General features: G+C 37.5%; 1 protein-coding gene across 3 annotated transcripts in view; it reads left to right on the top strand.

Moving 5' to 3' along the window:
- PDSS2 (decaprenyl diphosphate synthase subunit 2) overlaps positions 1–13,037 on the top strand; it is a 267,411-nt gene that overhangs the window by 22,212 nt on the left and 232,162 nt on the right. The window lies entirely within an intron of this gene.

Below are 13,037 nucleotides of genomic sequence, written 5' to 3' on the forward strand. Positions count from 1 at the left end.
CACGCAAGTCGTGAGTGCAGAGTTTGGGAGTATGGCGGGCTGAGGCTGATGGAATTCATCATAGGCTTTTATCGGAAAACAGTCTGTTAGTGCACAGGGGTTACTCTCTCGACTTTTCCCTTAGAATAGTTTCCAAGAAAGGTAGCTTATTTCCTGTTAAAATGATGGTTGTTTCACTTTGAAAGAAATGTGCCATAGGTATAAATTTAGTTTTATTCTCCTTTAACGTGTTTAAACAAGTTTTGCTGCAGGGAGACAAAGAGAAAACAATTCCCTTTAAAGCCCCTATCTTCAGCCTCTGCTTTGTAGTTCTGTCCATAAGACAGAAAGTAGGCAGGAGGAATAATAGCTAAGCATTGAAAAAAACCACACACACATTAGTGTCAATTAAGGAGGGGAATTGAAAGGTATAGTTGTGTTGCAGTTAGTCAACCAATATTTATTGACCATCAACTGTGTATTAAAACACAATGACAGGTTTGTTGAGATAAAAAGGGTTTCTATACTCCAAGGACATAGAATATTCTTGAGGAACCTAGTTGTAAATCTGTGAAGTTCAAGTGATAATGTAAGATAAAAATAATTTCATCATAATTGTTAGTAATTGCCAAATGGAAGATTTAGTTAAGTGTTACAGGAGTTCAGGTCAGGGATAGACCACTGTGGGCTGACTAAACCGGAGGGTTCTGTGGAAGAATTTGAGCAGCTGCTTGAAGAATGGGTAGAATTTGGATTGATGGAAAATAGGAGGAAGATAATTTTGCCCTTCCCTTTCACTAGAATACCATGTGTGGAATTCAGGAAGAGTAGAGTTAGTATCATGTTAATTTTGGGTAAAAATCAGCAGTTAACCATGTGGGAGAACTTTAATGAACCTGAGAAAACCTCTTGATGATTTCAGCATTTTATGTTTCCTTAATTCAGGCCTATAAAACAAAAACAAAACATTTTTAAGACATTGGAAGGCATAGAGAAATGATGCCATCCAGAATATTCACTGTGAAAGCATCAGTATTTATATCATTAGACTTGGTCATTTCAAGCAGTTTCACTGAGGGAAAGAACATACACAAAGGAGCCATGTGTCTCCACTTGAGAAACCTTGACTTTGAACTGCACAGAAAGCTCTGGTAACTCCAGAGCATCAAATAAGCTTTCACAGATTCTGATCTTCATACAAATTACCAATATAAAGAGGAAACTGTTTTCTGTATGTCTTCTTTCTTATCCTCAGAACTAAAGTGATTATATTTTTCTCAAGATCAAGTTAAGGAAGATATTCTTTTCCTTCTATTTTCTTTTCCCTTTTTCCTGTTCATCTTTCCTTTACTGTATATTTATTGTAGAGTACTCTTGTGAGTGCATTTTAATAAATTATCTATTTAAAAATTCTAAATCTGTACTCATTGCTATTTACAGCTAGATATAATAGAGATGTAGAGGTTATCAAATTTAGGGTGAATGGGCATATACAGCCCTTGGGTTGCATGGATTCTTTTTTTTCCCAAAGATTTTGTTTATAATTTGACAGAAAGAGACACAGTGAGAGGGAACACAAGCAGGGGGTGGGGGAGAGGGAGAAGCAGGCTTCCCATCGAGCAGGGAGCCCGATGTGGGGCTCGATCCCAGGACCCTGGGATCATGACCTGAGCCGAAGGCAGATGCGTAACAACTGAGCCATCCAGGTGCCCCTGCATGGATTTTTTTTTTTAAAGGAAATCTGGTCAAGTTTTGTTTGTTTTTAGGCTGGAAATGAATGGTGTCTCTTCAGGAACCTGGAGAAATCATAAAGAAAAAGCAAATGTTTCTGTATCAGAGAGGATAGTTTTTTTTTTTTCTGGGAGACTAAAACAAGTAGGTTTTTAACATTATTGTATATAAAAATCTCTAGTTGAAAAGAGCCTTCTTTATTCTTTAGTATGTGTTACTTGATTTAAAAAATTTAATCTCATTTTTATGTAAAACATGTCACTGTTAGACAGTATAGAAATTTATTTAAAAAGTACCCAGAATCTTACCATCTAGAGATAGCTAGATAGCCTGCAAGACTATAAAAATGAGTTTGTCCATGTGTGTATTTTGTTTATATAGCAATATATAGAGGATTGCTTTTAATGTTCAATGAACATAATTTTTAACAACCACCTTGTATTCCTTGTACGGATATACCATAATATAATTCACTATCCTGTTTTTTTGGATATTTTTCCTCCTAAATTTGATATAATGTCTTTTCCTAGCCCTAGGTCCCAAAGATGTTCTCCTATATTTTCTTCTACAAGTGTTAGTGTACATGTTAAATACGTGCAGTTTATTGTATGCCAATTACACCTCAGTAAAGCTGCTTAAATTAAAAACAAAATTTAAAAATAAAAGTTTTATAGTTTCATGCTTTACATTTAAATCCATGATCCATTTTGCATTTGTTTTTGTGTATAGCATGAATTCTAAGTCAAAGTTCTTTTTTTTTTCCCCTGTCTGTGAATGTCCAGTTATTTCAGCACAATTTGTTGAAAAGACTACCCTAGCTCCACCAAACTGCTCTTGCACCTCTGTCAAAATCAGTTGGTGTATTTGTAATGACCCATTTCTGGGTTCTCTGTTTCATTGATCTTTGCTTCTATTCTTCTGCCAATATGACACTGTCTTGATTTTGATGGCTACGTGGTGAGCCTTAAAATCAGATAAAGTGATTCCTCCTACTTTAGTCTTCTTTTGCATAATTATTTTAGAATAAACTTATTTATATCTGTCATAGTTGTTGTGATGGTGGCAGCAAAGCCTGGCACCGCTCCAGACTGCCTGTGTGTGGGACTAGCTATGGCTGAGGCCAGTAGAAGGTGACAGTACGTGGTTGCGGTGAGCTTCTGCACCCCAACTGAGCACACGGTGGGAGGAAGAATTTTTTAGGGAATAGGAAATTGTTCCTAATGTTAAACAGACATGACATCATTTAACATTATTTTTGTAGAAAATATTCCTTTCATGGTATCAATAAGACTATTACATAGCATTTAAAATGGCATTATCTTGCTTGAAAGCAAAGGTGTAGATAGCTATGGCTAAGTACTCAAGGACCCTTCTGTTGTTGTTTTCATTTTATCCACTGTTGTCAGGGACTTGGGTTTAGGTTTCTACAGCAACCACAGTCTGGGCTACATAATACCAACACTTTGTGTGCATGTGGTGTTAACGCCAATGCCTTATACACTACATGTGGCAGAGTTGCAGTTGCTATGGAGATCAATCTTTGGACACACTTGGTTGATAACGATGTCTCTCATTTGTGGATTTTCCTGCTGAAAGAATATGAAGTGGTGCTATGAGTTGACCGAGAGGTGCATAAGACTTGATCAGTAATTCCTCTATAGCTGAGAATATCACATTTGAAAGCCTTAAGTTACACATTTGCTCACAAACATACTGAAGTGTCTATGTGTGTGTTTAATAATATATGGCTTGATACCTGGAAAGTGGAGTGAAAATATGGCTTCAGGGAACACATTATCAGAGGAACTTGACTCCTCTTGGCTAGTCAACACCATTTAAAGAATATACTATAAAAAATTCAAAGACCAGCTATCTTACGTTGTTTTAGTAGTCATAATAAAGTCATTTGTCAGTAGAAAAGGGAAGGACACACAATTCTTCTTGAGAACTACTCTAATTTGAATAAGGGGCCTTGGGTAGCAGCTAAGAACCTTTTTCTTGGAGCATCGTTTCTCTGAAGAGTCCTTTGAACTCCAGAAATGAGAAACATTGAAGAAGTAGAAGAAATGATTTTATTTTTTCTTTTCCTTTGACAGTGCCAGTTAAACAAGGTTTCTGTCCTAGACCTAAATTTAAGCTAAGGCAAACTGTGGTTGAGTGTCCTCAGAATTCTTGAAAGAGATGTAGTTTTAGGTTGATAAACATTTTTGCTTTGGGGCGCCTGGGTGGCTCAGTCGTTAAGCATCTGCTTTGGCTCAGGTCATGATCCCAGGGTCCTGGGATCGAGCCCAACGTCGGGCTCCCTGCTCAGTGGGAAGCCTGCTTCTCCCTCTCTCGCTCCCTCTGCTTGTGTTCCTTCTCTTCGCTGTGTCCCTCTCTGTCAAATAAATAAATAAAATCTTTAAAAAAAAAAAATTTTTTTTTTCTTTGGGTTGGAGAAACTTGTCAGTCATGAGTTGTTAGGCCAGAGTAGTGGTTCTCAACCCTGGCTGCACATTAGCAGGTGCGGCTTTAAGAAAGTACTGATGTTTGAGCCTAACAAAAACTAAATCAGAATCTCTGGGAATGAAGAGAAACTATGGCATTGGTATTCTTTTCTCTTTTTTTTTTTTCTTGAAAGGTGAATACTTGATACTAAAATGCAACCAGGATTGAGAGAGCCGCTGCAGCAGAGGCACTTTTCATCTAGAATCTTAAATTTTAGCTAAATTTATATATTAGAATGCTCAATAAAAGTAATATGAACATTGCAGAAAGTTTAGAAAGGGCAGTCTTACCATCTATGTTAGTTTCCTATCGCAGTTGTAACAAATTACCACAATTTTATTGGCTTAAAATAACACAAGCTAGTTGTCTTACTTTTCTGGAGATCAGAAGTCCTAAATGGGTCTTACGGGGCAAAAATCAAGGTGTCAGCAGAGCTGAGTTCCTTCTGGAGATTTTAGGGAGAATCCATGCCTTGCCTTTTGTGACTTCTAGAGGCTGCCCCCCTTCCTTGACTTGTGGCCACATCACTCCAACCTCTGCCTCTGTCGTCACATCTCCTTTTCTGACTCTGACCCTCCCGACTTCCTCTTATGAGGATCCTTGTGGTTATATTGAGCCCATCCAGGTAATCCAGGATAATCTCCCCATCTCAAGATCTTTAACTTAATCACATCAGTAAAGTCCCTTTGCCAAGTAAAGTAACATTCACAGCTTCCAGGGATTAGGACCTGGACATCTTTTGGGGTAGGAGGGCATTTATTCAGCCTACTATACCAGATTAACACAAAGATTGTCACTTTGGTATTTTCCTTCCTAGTCTTCTTTAATATGCATATTTTTATTAGAATATGATCATCTTGCCTTTACAGTTTTTTATCCTTTTCTGCTTAGTCTTCATAACCATCATTTTGAATAGCTACATAATAGTCTGTCCATGATTATACCATATTTAACATTGTCATTACCCTGTAGTTGGATTTTTATGTTATTTCAGATTCCTATTATTGATAGATCAAGCTGTGATAAGTATTTTTATCTATTAGATAGATCCTGGGATGTGGGAGTACTGAGCTAAATATATTTTGTTAAAGATTTATGTATTTATTTTAGAGGGAGAGAGAGGGAGAGAGCATGTGCGAGCACGAGTGAGAGGAGGGGCAGAGGGAGAGAATCTTCAAGCAGACTCCCCACTGAGCATGGAGCCAGATCTCAGGACCCATGAGATCATGACTTGAGCTGAAACCAAGAGTCGTCTGCTTAACAGACTGAGCCACCTGGGCACCCCCTGAGCTAAATATTATAAACCTTTTTGTAATGTTTAATTCAAACTCTCAAATTATATTTTTGGGAAGAGTTCTAATTGATTTGCAACACTATCAGCAATGTATGAGAATACCAGTGTCACTATATCTTTGCCAATATTGGTCATTATCATTAAAAAAAAAAAAAGACTTCTACTAATTAGGTGAACAAATGTTATCCTGATTTAAATTTAATCTACTTGAAAATTTTTTCCATGTTTCTGTTTATTTCTCTTTGTGTGTTTTGTTTGTCTATTTCTCCTAGAATGATTTATTTATTAATCTTTAAGACATCTTTATGTGGTGAAATTATTGCCTTATATGCTATAAATGTTTTATACACACATTTATAAATTTTTAATTGTTCTCACCTGTTTTTTTCCTTTGTGATTCTTCTTTTTTCTATGCTTAAGATTTTTTCACCTAACAAAAGTTTGTGGTAAATATTCAATTCTATTTTCTTTTACATCTTTCATGATTTAGTCACTGCCCTTAGCAAATTGCTAACAAGCTAAGAAGTTCAGGGACTTAACGAGTTCAGACTTACTGTATGACTTACTGTACCAAGCAAGTACCAAATTAATTTGGTTCTGTTTATATAATTTATCAAAATTAGAAACACATTTTTAAAAGGACTGGAGAAGAAATCTAGCAATTTTAGTGCAGTCCTAAGATGTTTATTGCCCTTTGCTAGAAGGTTTATTCACGATGCTGTCATGTTGTGTTCATGCAGATAATTGAGAATTATAGTAAGCTATCTTAGTCTATGATAAACAGACAGAATGCACTTTAATTACATTCTAATTTATTATCTGGTAAAAGTACCTTGCTAACAGATCAACCCAGATATGACTTATTGGATAGCCTTTGCACTTAGAGGAATAATCAGTCTGTAATCATAAACAACATGAACCGTTCATCTTGTAGATTGCTATTATATTTATTACGCTCAAATGCCTGCACTGGGTTTCTTTCCTGTTTGCTTCCCATTTCATGACTTATATGCCCCTACCCTGTCTGCTGTAAGTTGGTGGTATCCTGGGCTTACAAATTCATTCTCTTCGGGATGCCTGGGTGGCTCAGTCAGTTAAGCGTCTGCCTTGGGCTCAGGTTGTGATCTTGGGGTCCTGGGATGAGCACCGTATTGGGCTTCCTGCTCAGCAAGGAAGTCTGCTTCTCCCTCAACCTCTGCCCCTCCCCCTGCTCGTTCTCTCTCTCTGGCTCTCTCTGTCAAATAAATAAATTAAAAAAAAATTCATTCTCTTGAAATATGAGTTAGGCACATGCCTAGGAACAGAGTTCTCTGTTACTTTACCATATGAGTAAAATGCATTTCTCCCCAGTTACAGTAAATAGAATAAACTGTCACCATAATGTACTAATACGTGATTTATTCCTTGCTGCCCCCCGATAAGAATTAGCACAATTCTAATTCTATAAAGAAAAAATTTGCCCCCCAGAATAGCCACCACATCCTTTAATATCCTGTGTTACTTTGCCCAGTTCCAAAAAGGAGGTATGCAAGTTAAGCTGAAACAAGAGCCAGCCCCTGTTTCTTTCCTTTGAGACAACCTTGTACAGAGAATTGGTATCGGGGAGTGGGTTTCACCGAGCGAATACAGTTCTCTGGTGCAGTACCTTCTTTAATTCTACCACTTAGGAATAAACAACCTCTGGTACTAGTTCCACAGAATAATGTAGAAGTTTATAGCATTACATTACCTCAGTTGACCCAGATTTTTTTGAATACCACTGTGTTTGGTGGGCTTTGGAGTGGGGCTAAAGTTTGGAAGGTACAAAACAGAGTAGAACCACCTAAAGAAATGTGTAATCCACCTCCTCAATGGAGTTACAATCAGGAGTTGTTATTGCAGACACCCTTTTTTCCCTCTACCTTAATGATTTTAATTGAATCTGCTGATGCAGTATCTTTAGCAAACAAAGATGATAATAATCCTTATCTTTTTTTTTAAAGATTTATATTTATTTATTTGACAGAGAGAGACAGAGCGAGAGAGGTAACACAAGCAGGGGGAGTGGGAGAGGGAGAAGCAGGCTTCCTGCTGAGCAGAGAGCCCGATGCGGGGCTCGATCCCAGGACCCTGGGATCATGACCCGAGCCGAAGGCAGATGCTTAACTGACTGAGCCACCCAGGCGCCCCTAATAATCCTTATCTGAGAGTAGTATCCTCTTTTTATGAACAACAATCTTACACCTGGAAGGGACCTCACTAGTGCTTTTGGTCTAGCACTGTGACAACAAATGTGCCTATAATTGTACAGCTGATGAGTGGTAGATAGGACCTCGGATTTCTGCATTTCAGTGCTAGGATTTTTTTGTTTCCATTCTTGGTCCAAATTTGTATTAAAAAGGAAGATGAAAAGATACTGGTCTATTTCACTTACCCTCTTTTTCCATGTTGGAAGTTTGTTTTGGCATGCAAATCAGTTTAGGTGGATTTGGAAGTTTTTCCGTTCTGAAGATTTCTGCAGTAACTATAAATTTTTTATTTTTTACCTAGGAACTGCTCAGTTAATCACTTCTGTGTGAGAATCCTAGTTTTATTTGGCTCTAGTCTGGTAAAATAGTGGTGTAAAATCACCTTTCTTCTTTCCTTTTTGTTTAAGCGTTCTCTCTCAGCCAGGTCACATCTAAGGTCTTCCCTTAAGATTTTGTGATTATGTCCCTTGAATGCCTTGCCTTAGTCCGTGTATGTTCTTTATCCTCACAGTCCCCGGTTTCTGGAATTTCCCACGGGATATTCTCCTTAGGGCCTGTTCAGTCCCACTTTGGATCTGACTGAGGCATTGCTACTGTTTTATTGACTCCTCTGTTCCTGGAACCCTTTTGCTATCTCCTCGAAGCTGGATTCTGTGTGCTATCCTGTCTGAATATTAAGAGAGAATTAGTAATAATTTTTACCCTTACTTTTCTACCAAGGAAGCCTTAGATGGATGCTTCTGTTGGAACTAACCCAGAAGAGACCATATTTAGTATTCTGAGATCAGATTGAAGGGAGAGAGAGAGAGAGAGAGAGTGGTATCTTGAGAAGACGCAGAAGGATGTAGTTCTGAGCAGCCAGGGGCTTGTTTTGTGCATCCTATTTAGGCAGCTGCCTATTTCATGTGGCTCTCCGGCTGTGCTTGAGAATGTTCGCGGAGCTAACTCCAAGCCAAATCCTTCTCTGAAGCTACAGCCTCGTTTGCTTTGGGAAAAATTTACTTCATGTTTGCCATCCTCTTCACTCTATAGCTGTTACTATATGAATTGTTCAAGAACCCCCTTCCATGACTATGTTTGATCTCCATTTGAGGAATAATAACTATGCAGTTATATTCTGAATTTAGTGGCATGTTGACTTTCAGGAAGACCCTTTTAGGATCAAATCAGAGCAAAATAGTTATATTTCACCATACTGCAATGTAAGTCCCCCTTTGGCTTCCAGTCTATAAATTATAAAATACTCCCCAAAATAGATCTTACCAAGATCACTAATGACCTCCATATCACTAAATCTAATGGATTTCTTTTAGTCTTTGTTCTAATTGTATTATTGACAGTTCTTTTTTCTTGAAAAACACTTTTTACTTGATTTTCTTCTGACTTTCTAGCCGTTCCTTCCCTGCCTCTGTGGCACAGGCTTCGCCAGGTGATTAAATGTTGCTGTGCCCTCTTATCACTCTATTCTATCTCTAGTTTATCCCTCTGGATCCTTCAGTTACCAGAAACGATCTGCATTCGTCTAACTTTACCCACCTGGCCTCCTTCTAGTCTACCTCCTCCATTCCTGAAGAATATGAAAAGTGGATGTGAACAGGGACGCCTGGGGAGCTCAGTCGGTTAAGCGTCTGCCTTCGGCGCAGGTTATGATCCCAGGGTCCTGGGATCGAGCTCCGAGCTCTGCATCCGGCTCCTTGCTCAGTGGGGAGCCTGCCTCTCCCTCTGCTGCTCCCCCTGCTTGTGCTCTCTCTCTCTCTGATAAATAAATAAATAAATAAATCTTTATTTATAAAGCTTTGTGGTTTTTTGGTTTTGTTTTTTAAAGATTTTGTTTATTTATTTGAGAGAGAGCGAGCATGAGAGGGGGGAGGGTCAGAGGGAGAAGCAGACTCCCCACTGAGCAGGGAGCCCGATGTGGGACTCGATGCCAGGACTCTGGGATCATGACCTGAGCCGAAGGCAGTCACTTAACCAACTGAGCCACCCAGGCGCCCAATAAAATCTTTTTTTAAAAAGTGGATGTGAATATACTGAATTTCTGAATTTTCAATTCTGCTGTATTAGTCTGTCAATTAATGCACCAATATGACATTGCTTTAATTGAAGATTTATGGTATATTTTAATATCTGGAAGAGCTAGTCCCCCCTCATTGCCCTTCTGTTTCAAGGTTTTTCAGGGTCCAATATGTACTTTATAATTGGTTTCTTTAGTATTTTCATTTAGATCGCTTTAGTTAATAAACGAAGTATGGGAGAATCAGCACTTTATAATGCTGAGACTTCCTATTCGAGAACATGGCATGTTTTTCAGTATGTTCACATCCACTTTTATATTCTTCAGGAACATATGACAATATAGACATATCAAATTGTTATGCTATGTTTTATATTTAAAATGAATAGAATGTATTATATGTTAAAAAAAGAAGAAGATAGCAGGAAGGGAAAAATGAAGGGGGGGAAATCGGAGGGGGAGACGAACCATGAGAGACTATGGACTCTGAGAAACAAACTGAGGGTTCTGGGGGGGGGGATGGGTCAGCCTGGTGATGGGTATTAAAGAGGCCACGTACTGAATGGAGCACTGGGTGTTATACGCAAACAATGAATAATGGAATACTACATCAAAAACTAATGATGTAATGTATGGTGATTAACATAACATGATAAAAAATAAATAAATAAAATGAATACAATGTTATATGTTAATTATCTCAAAAACTTTTTTTAATTTAAAAAAAGAAATACAAGGTGAAAAATTTTGCCACTAATATTATAGACAAATAGATATATTAAGAGAGTTCATAGAAACACAATAGAAAAATGGGCTAAGGACATGAACAGATAGTATAGATGGCTCTTAAACATATGAAAGAATGCTCAATCTTACCTTAAAAGGAGAAACGCAAATTAAAATGTCAGTAAAATACAGTTTCTTACCTATCACATTGGTAAAAATCCGGAAGTTTGGTAAACCAATCAGTTGTCCAGACATTTTCACACATTGTTGATAGGAGTGTACAACTTAGCAGTGTTTGTCAGAATTATAAATGCATTTATCCTATATCCCAGGAATCCTACTTACAAGATTGTCTGTACTAACATAATCCAATAGTAGTTGTTGGGCTTTTTCTTCTCATCCACAAGGGACTGGTTAGATAAACCATGGTACATACTAACAATGGAATGCTATGAGTTGCAAAAAAAAAGAACGGATATATTAAGTGAAAAAAACAAGGTACAGAACAATATGTATAGCATACTACCTTTTGTGTAAGAAAGGAGGGAAGAGTGTGTGTGTGTGTCCTCATATCAGGATAGACACACTACGTAAGAAAGACTAAGACTGATTACCTACAGGGGTGGAGAAAATCAGGTAAATAGTGACAGGTTGGGAGTGTGACAGTATACCTTTTTATTTTATATTCTTTTGATTTAAAAATACCCACAAATCTGATCATCTTCTCTCCCCCTTCTCCTAACTTTAGCAGTCTCTGTTGCTCCGAGGATTGAAACTCCTAATGTGAAGAGCAAAGCCGAAGATAGCTTATTTCTTCAGCCTTAACACACAGCATGCTTCCCCTTGTTCTCTCTGCTTTGGCCACATTGGCCTTTTTTCTCTGCCTCAAATTCATTGTGTTTCCTTCCATCACAGGGCCTTTACTCACACTGTTCCTCTAGCCTGGAGACTTCACCTAGTTAGAATGTGCTTATCCGTTGATCTTGACAGTATGTTACTTCTGCAAAGAAGTCTCCTTAGATAAGGTCGAGTTTTCTATGCATTAGTAGCACCTTGTTCATCTCCTTTCTAACTCTGGTTTTAAATGCAGTTGTACATTCTTTGTTAGGATTGTTTAATGTCTGTCCCTCCATTAGAAAGTAAGCCTCTTGAGAGCAGGGACCATGTCCACTTTGTTCAGAGATAAAAGTACCTATTTCATCTGGTAGTGAGCGTTAAATGAGGTGATACCTAATGTGCCTAGCATGAGGTCTAGCACATAAACACAATGCTAGCTAGATCCCACTGTATATTGTTTTGTTTTTAGTAGAAGGAAATGATACTGTTTGTGAATAAATTAGCTGGATCAAATTTAAGGAAGAATTTTGACTCTCCTTGGCAAGAGAAAGGGTTACCTTTGGAAAGGAGTAACTAGTTTGTGATAAGAGAAAGAGTAAATAGCTTTTATTCCTCTACTATTCTTGGTTACTGTATCTAAGTCAAACTCAAGAAAGCAGCTTTTTTGCCAAAATTTTTTTTTCTCTTTCCAATTATATTTCTTTTTTTTTAAAATTAAATAGCAAGCAGTTTTAAAAAAAAATAGACAAAACAGAAATTTTCAATTGGAGTCTTATACAATTGAAGATCTGTATTTGTTATATTAACCAAAGTTGTAAAAGTCTAGTAGAATTCAAGACAATGAGATCCTAGATGATACAACAGACATTTCACGTTATGGCATAGGGAAGAGGTTTATTGTGGATCACTAGGGTCATATTCCCTATCATGTGATTTGTAGGGTGTCTTTGAAGAGTTTTAAAAATTATATTATAGCTGCTTAATAATTACAATTAATAGCTGCCACATCTCAGATCTTCACATTTTGAAAGCTGGGAGATTATTTTAACATATACTTTAAGTGCCAGATTTTTACTTTTCATATATTAAGTAGGTATTAAGAAAATTGCCGTTTTGAAATACAAATTAAAACCACAGGGAGATATCACCTTACACTGTCAGAATGACTAGAATCAAATAGATAAGAAACAACAAATGTTGGTGAGATTGTGAAGAAAAAAGAACCCTCATGCGTTTGTTGGTGGGAATGTAAATTGGTGCAGCCACTATGGAAAACAGTATGGAGGTTCCTCAAAAAGTTAAAAATAGAAATAGCATATGATCCAGTAATTTCACTACTGGCCATCTTTTGAAAACACTAATTTGAAAAGATAAATGCACCCCTGTGTTGATTGCAGCATTATTTACAATAGCCAAGGTATGGAAGCAACCCAAGTGTCCATAGATGATAGATGATAGATGAATGGATAAAGAAGATTTGGTATATATTTACAATAGAATATTACTCAGCCATAAAACAGAATGAGATCTTGTGATTTACAACAACATGGTTGGACCCTAGAGGGTATAATGCTAAGTGAATAAGTCAGACAGAGAAAGACAAATACCATGTGATTTCATTGATATGTGAAATTTGAGAAACAAGACAAAAAAAGAGACCAAAAAAAACACCAGACTCTTAAATACAGGGAACAGCTGGTGATTGCCGGAGGGGAGGTAGGTGGGAAGATGGGTGAAATAA

Source organism: Phoca vitulina, unplaced genomic scaffold (assembly GCF_004348235.1).
Source record: "Phoca vitulina isolate PV1807 unplaced genomic scaffold, GSC_HSeal_1.0 scaffold9, whole genome shotgun sequence".
Taxonomy (NCBI): domain Eukaryota; kingdom Metazoa; phylum Chordata; class Mammalia; order Carnivora; family Phocidae; genus Phoca; species Phoca vitulina.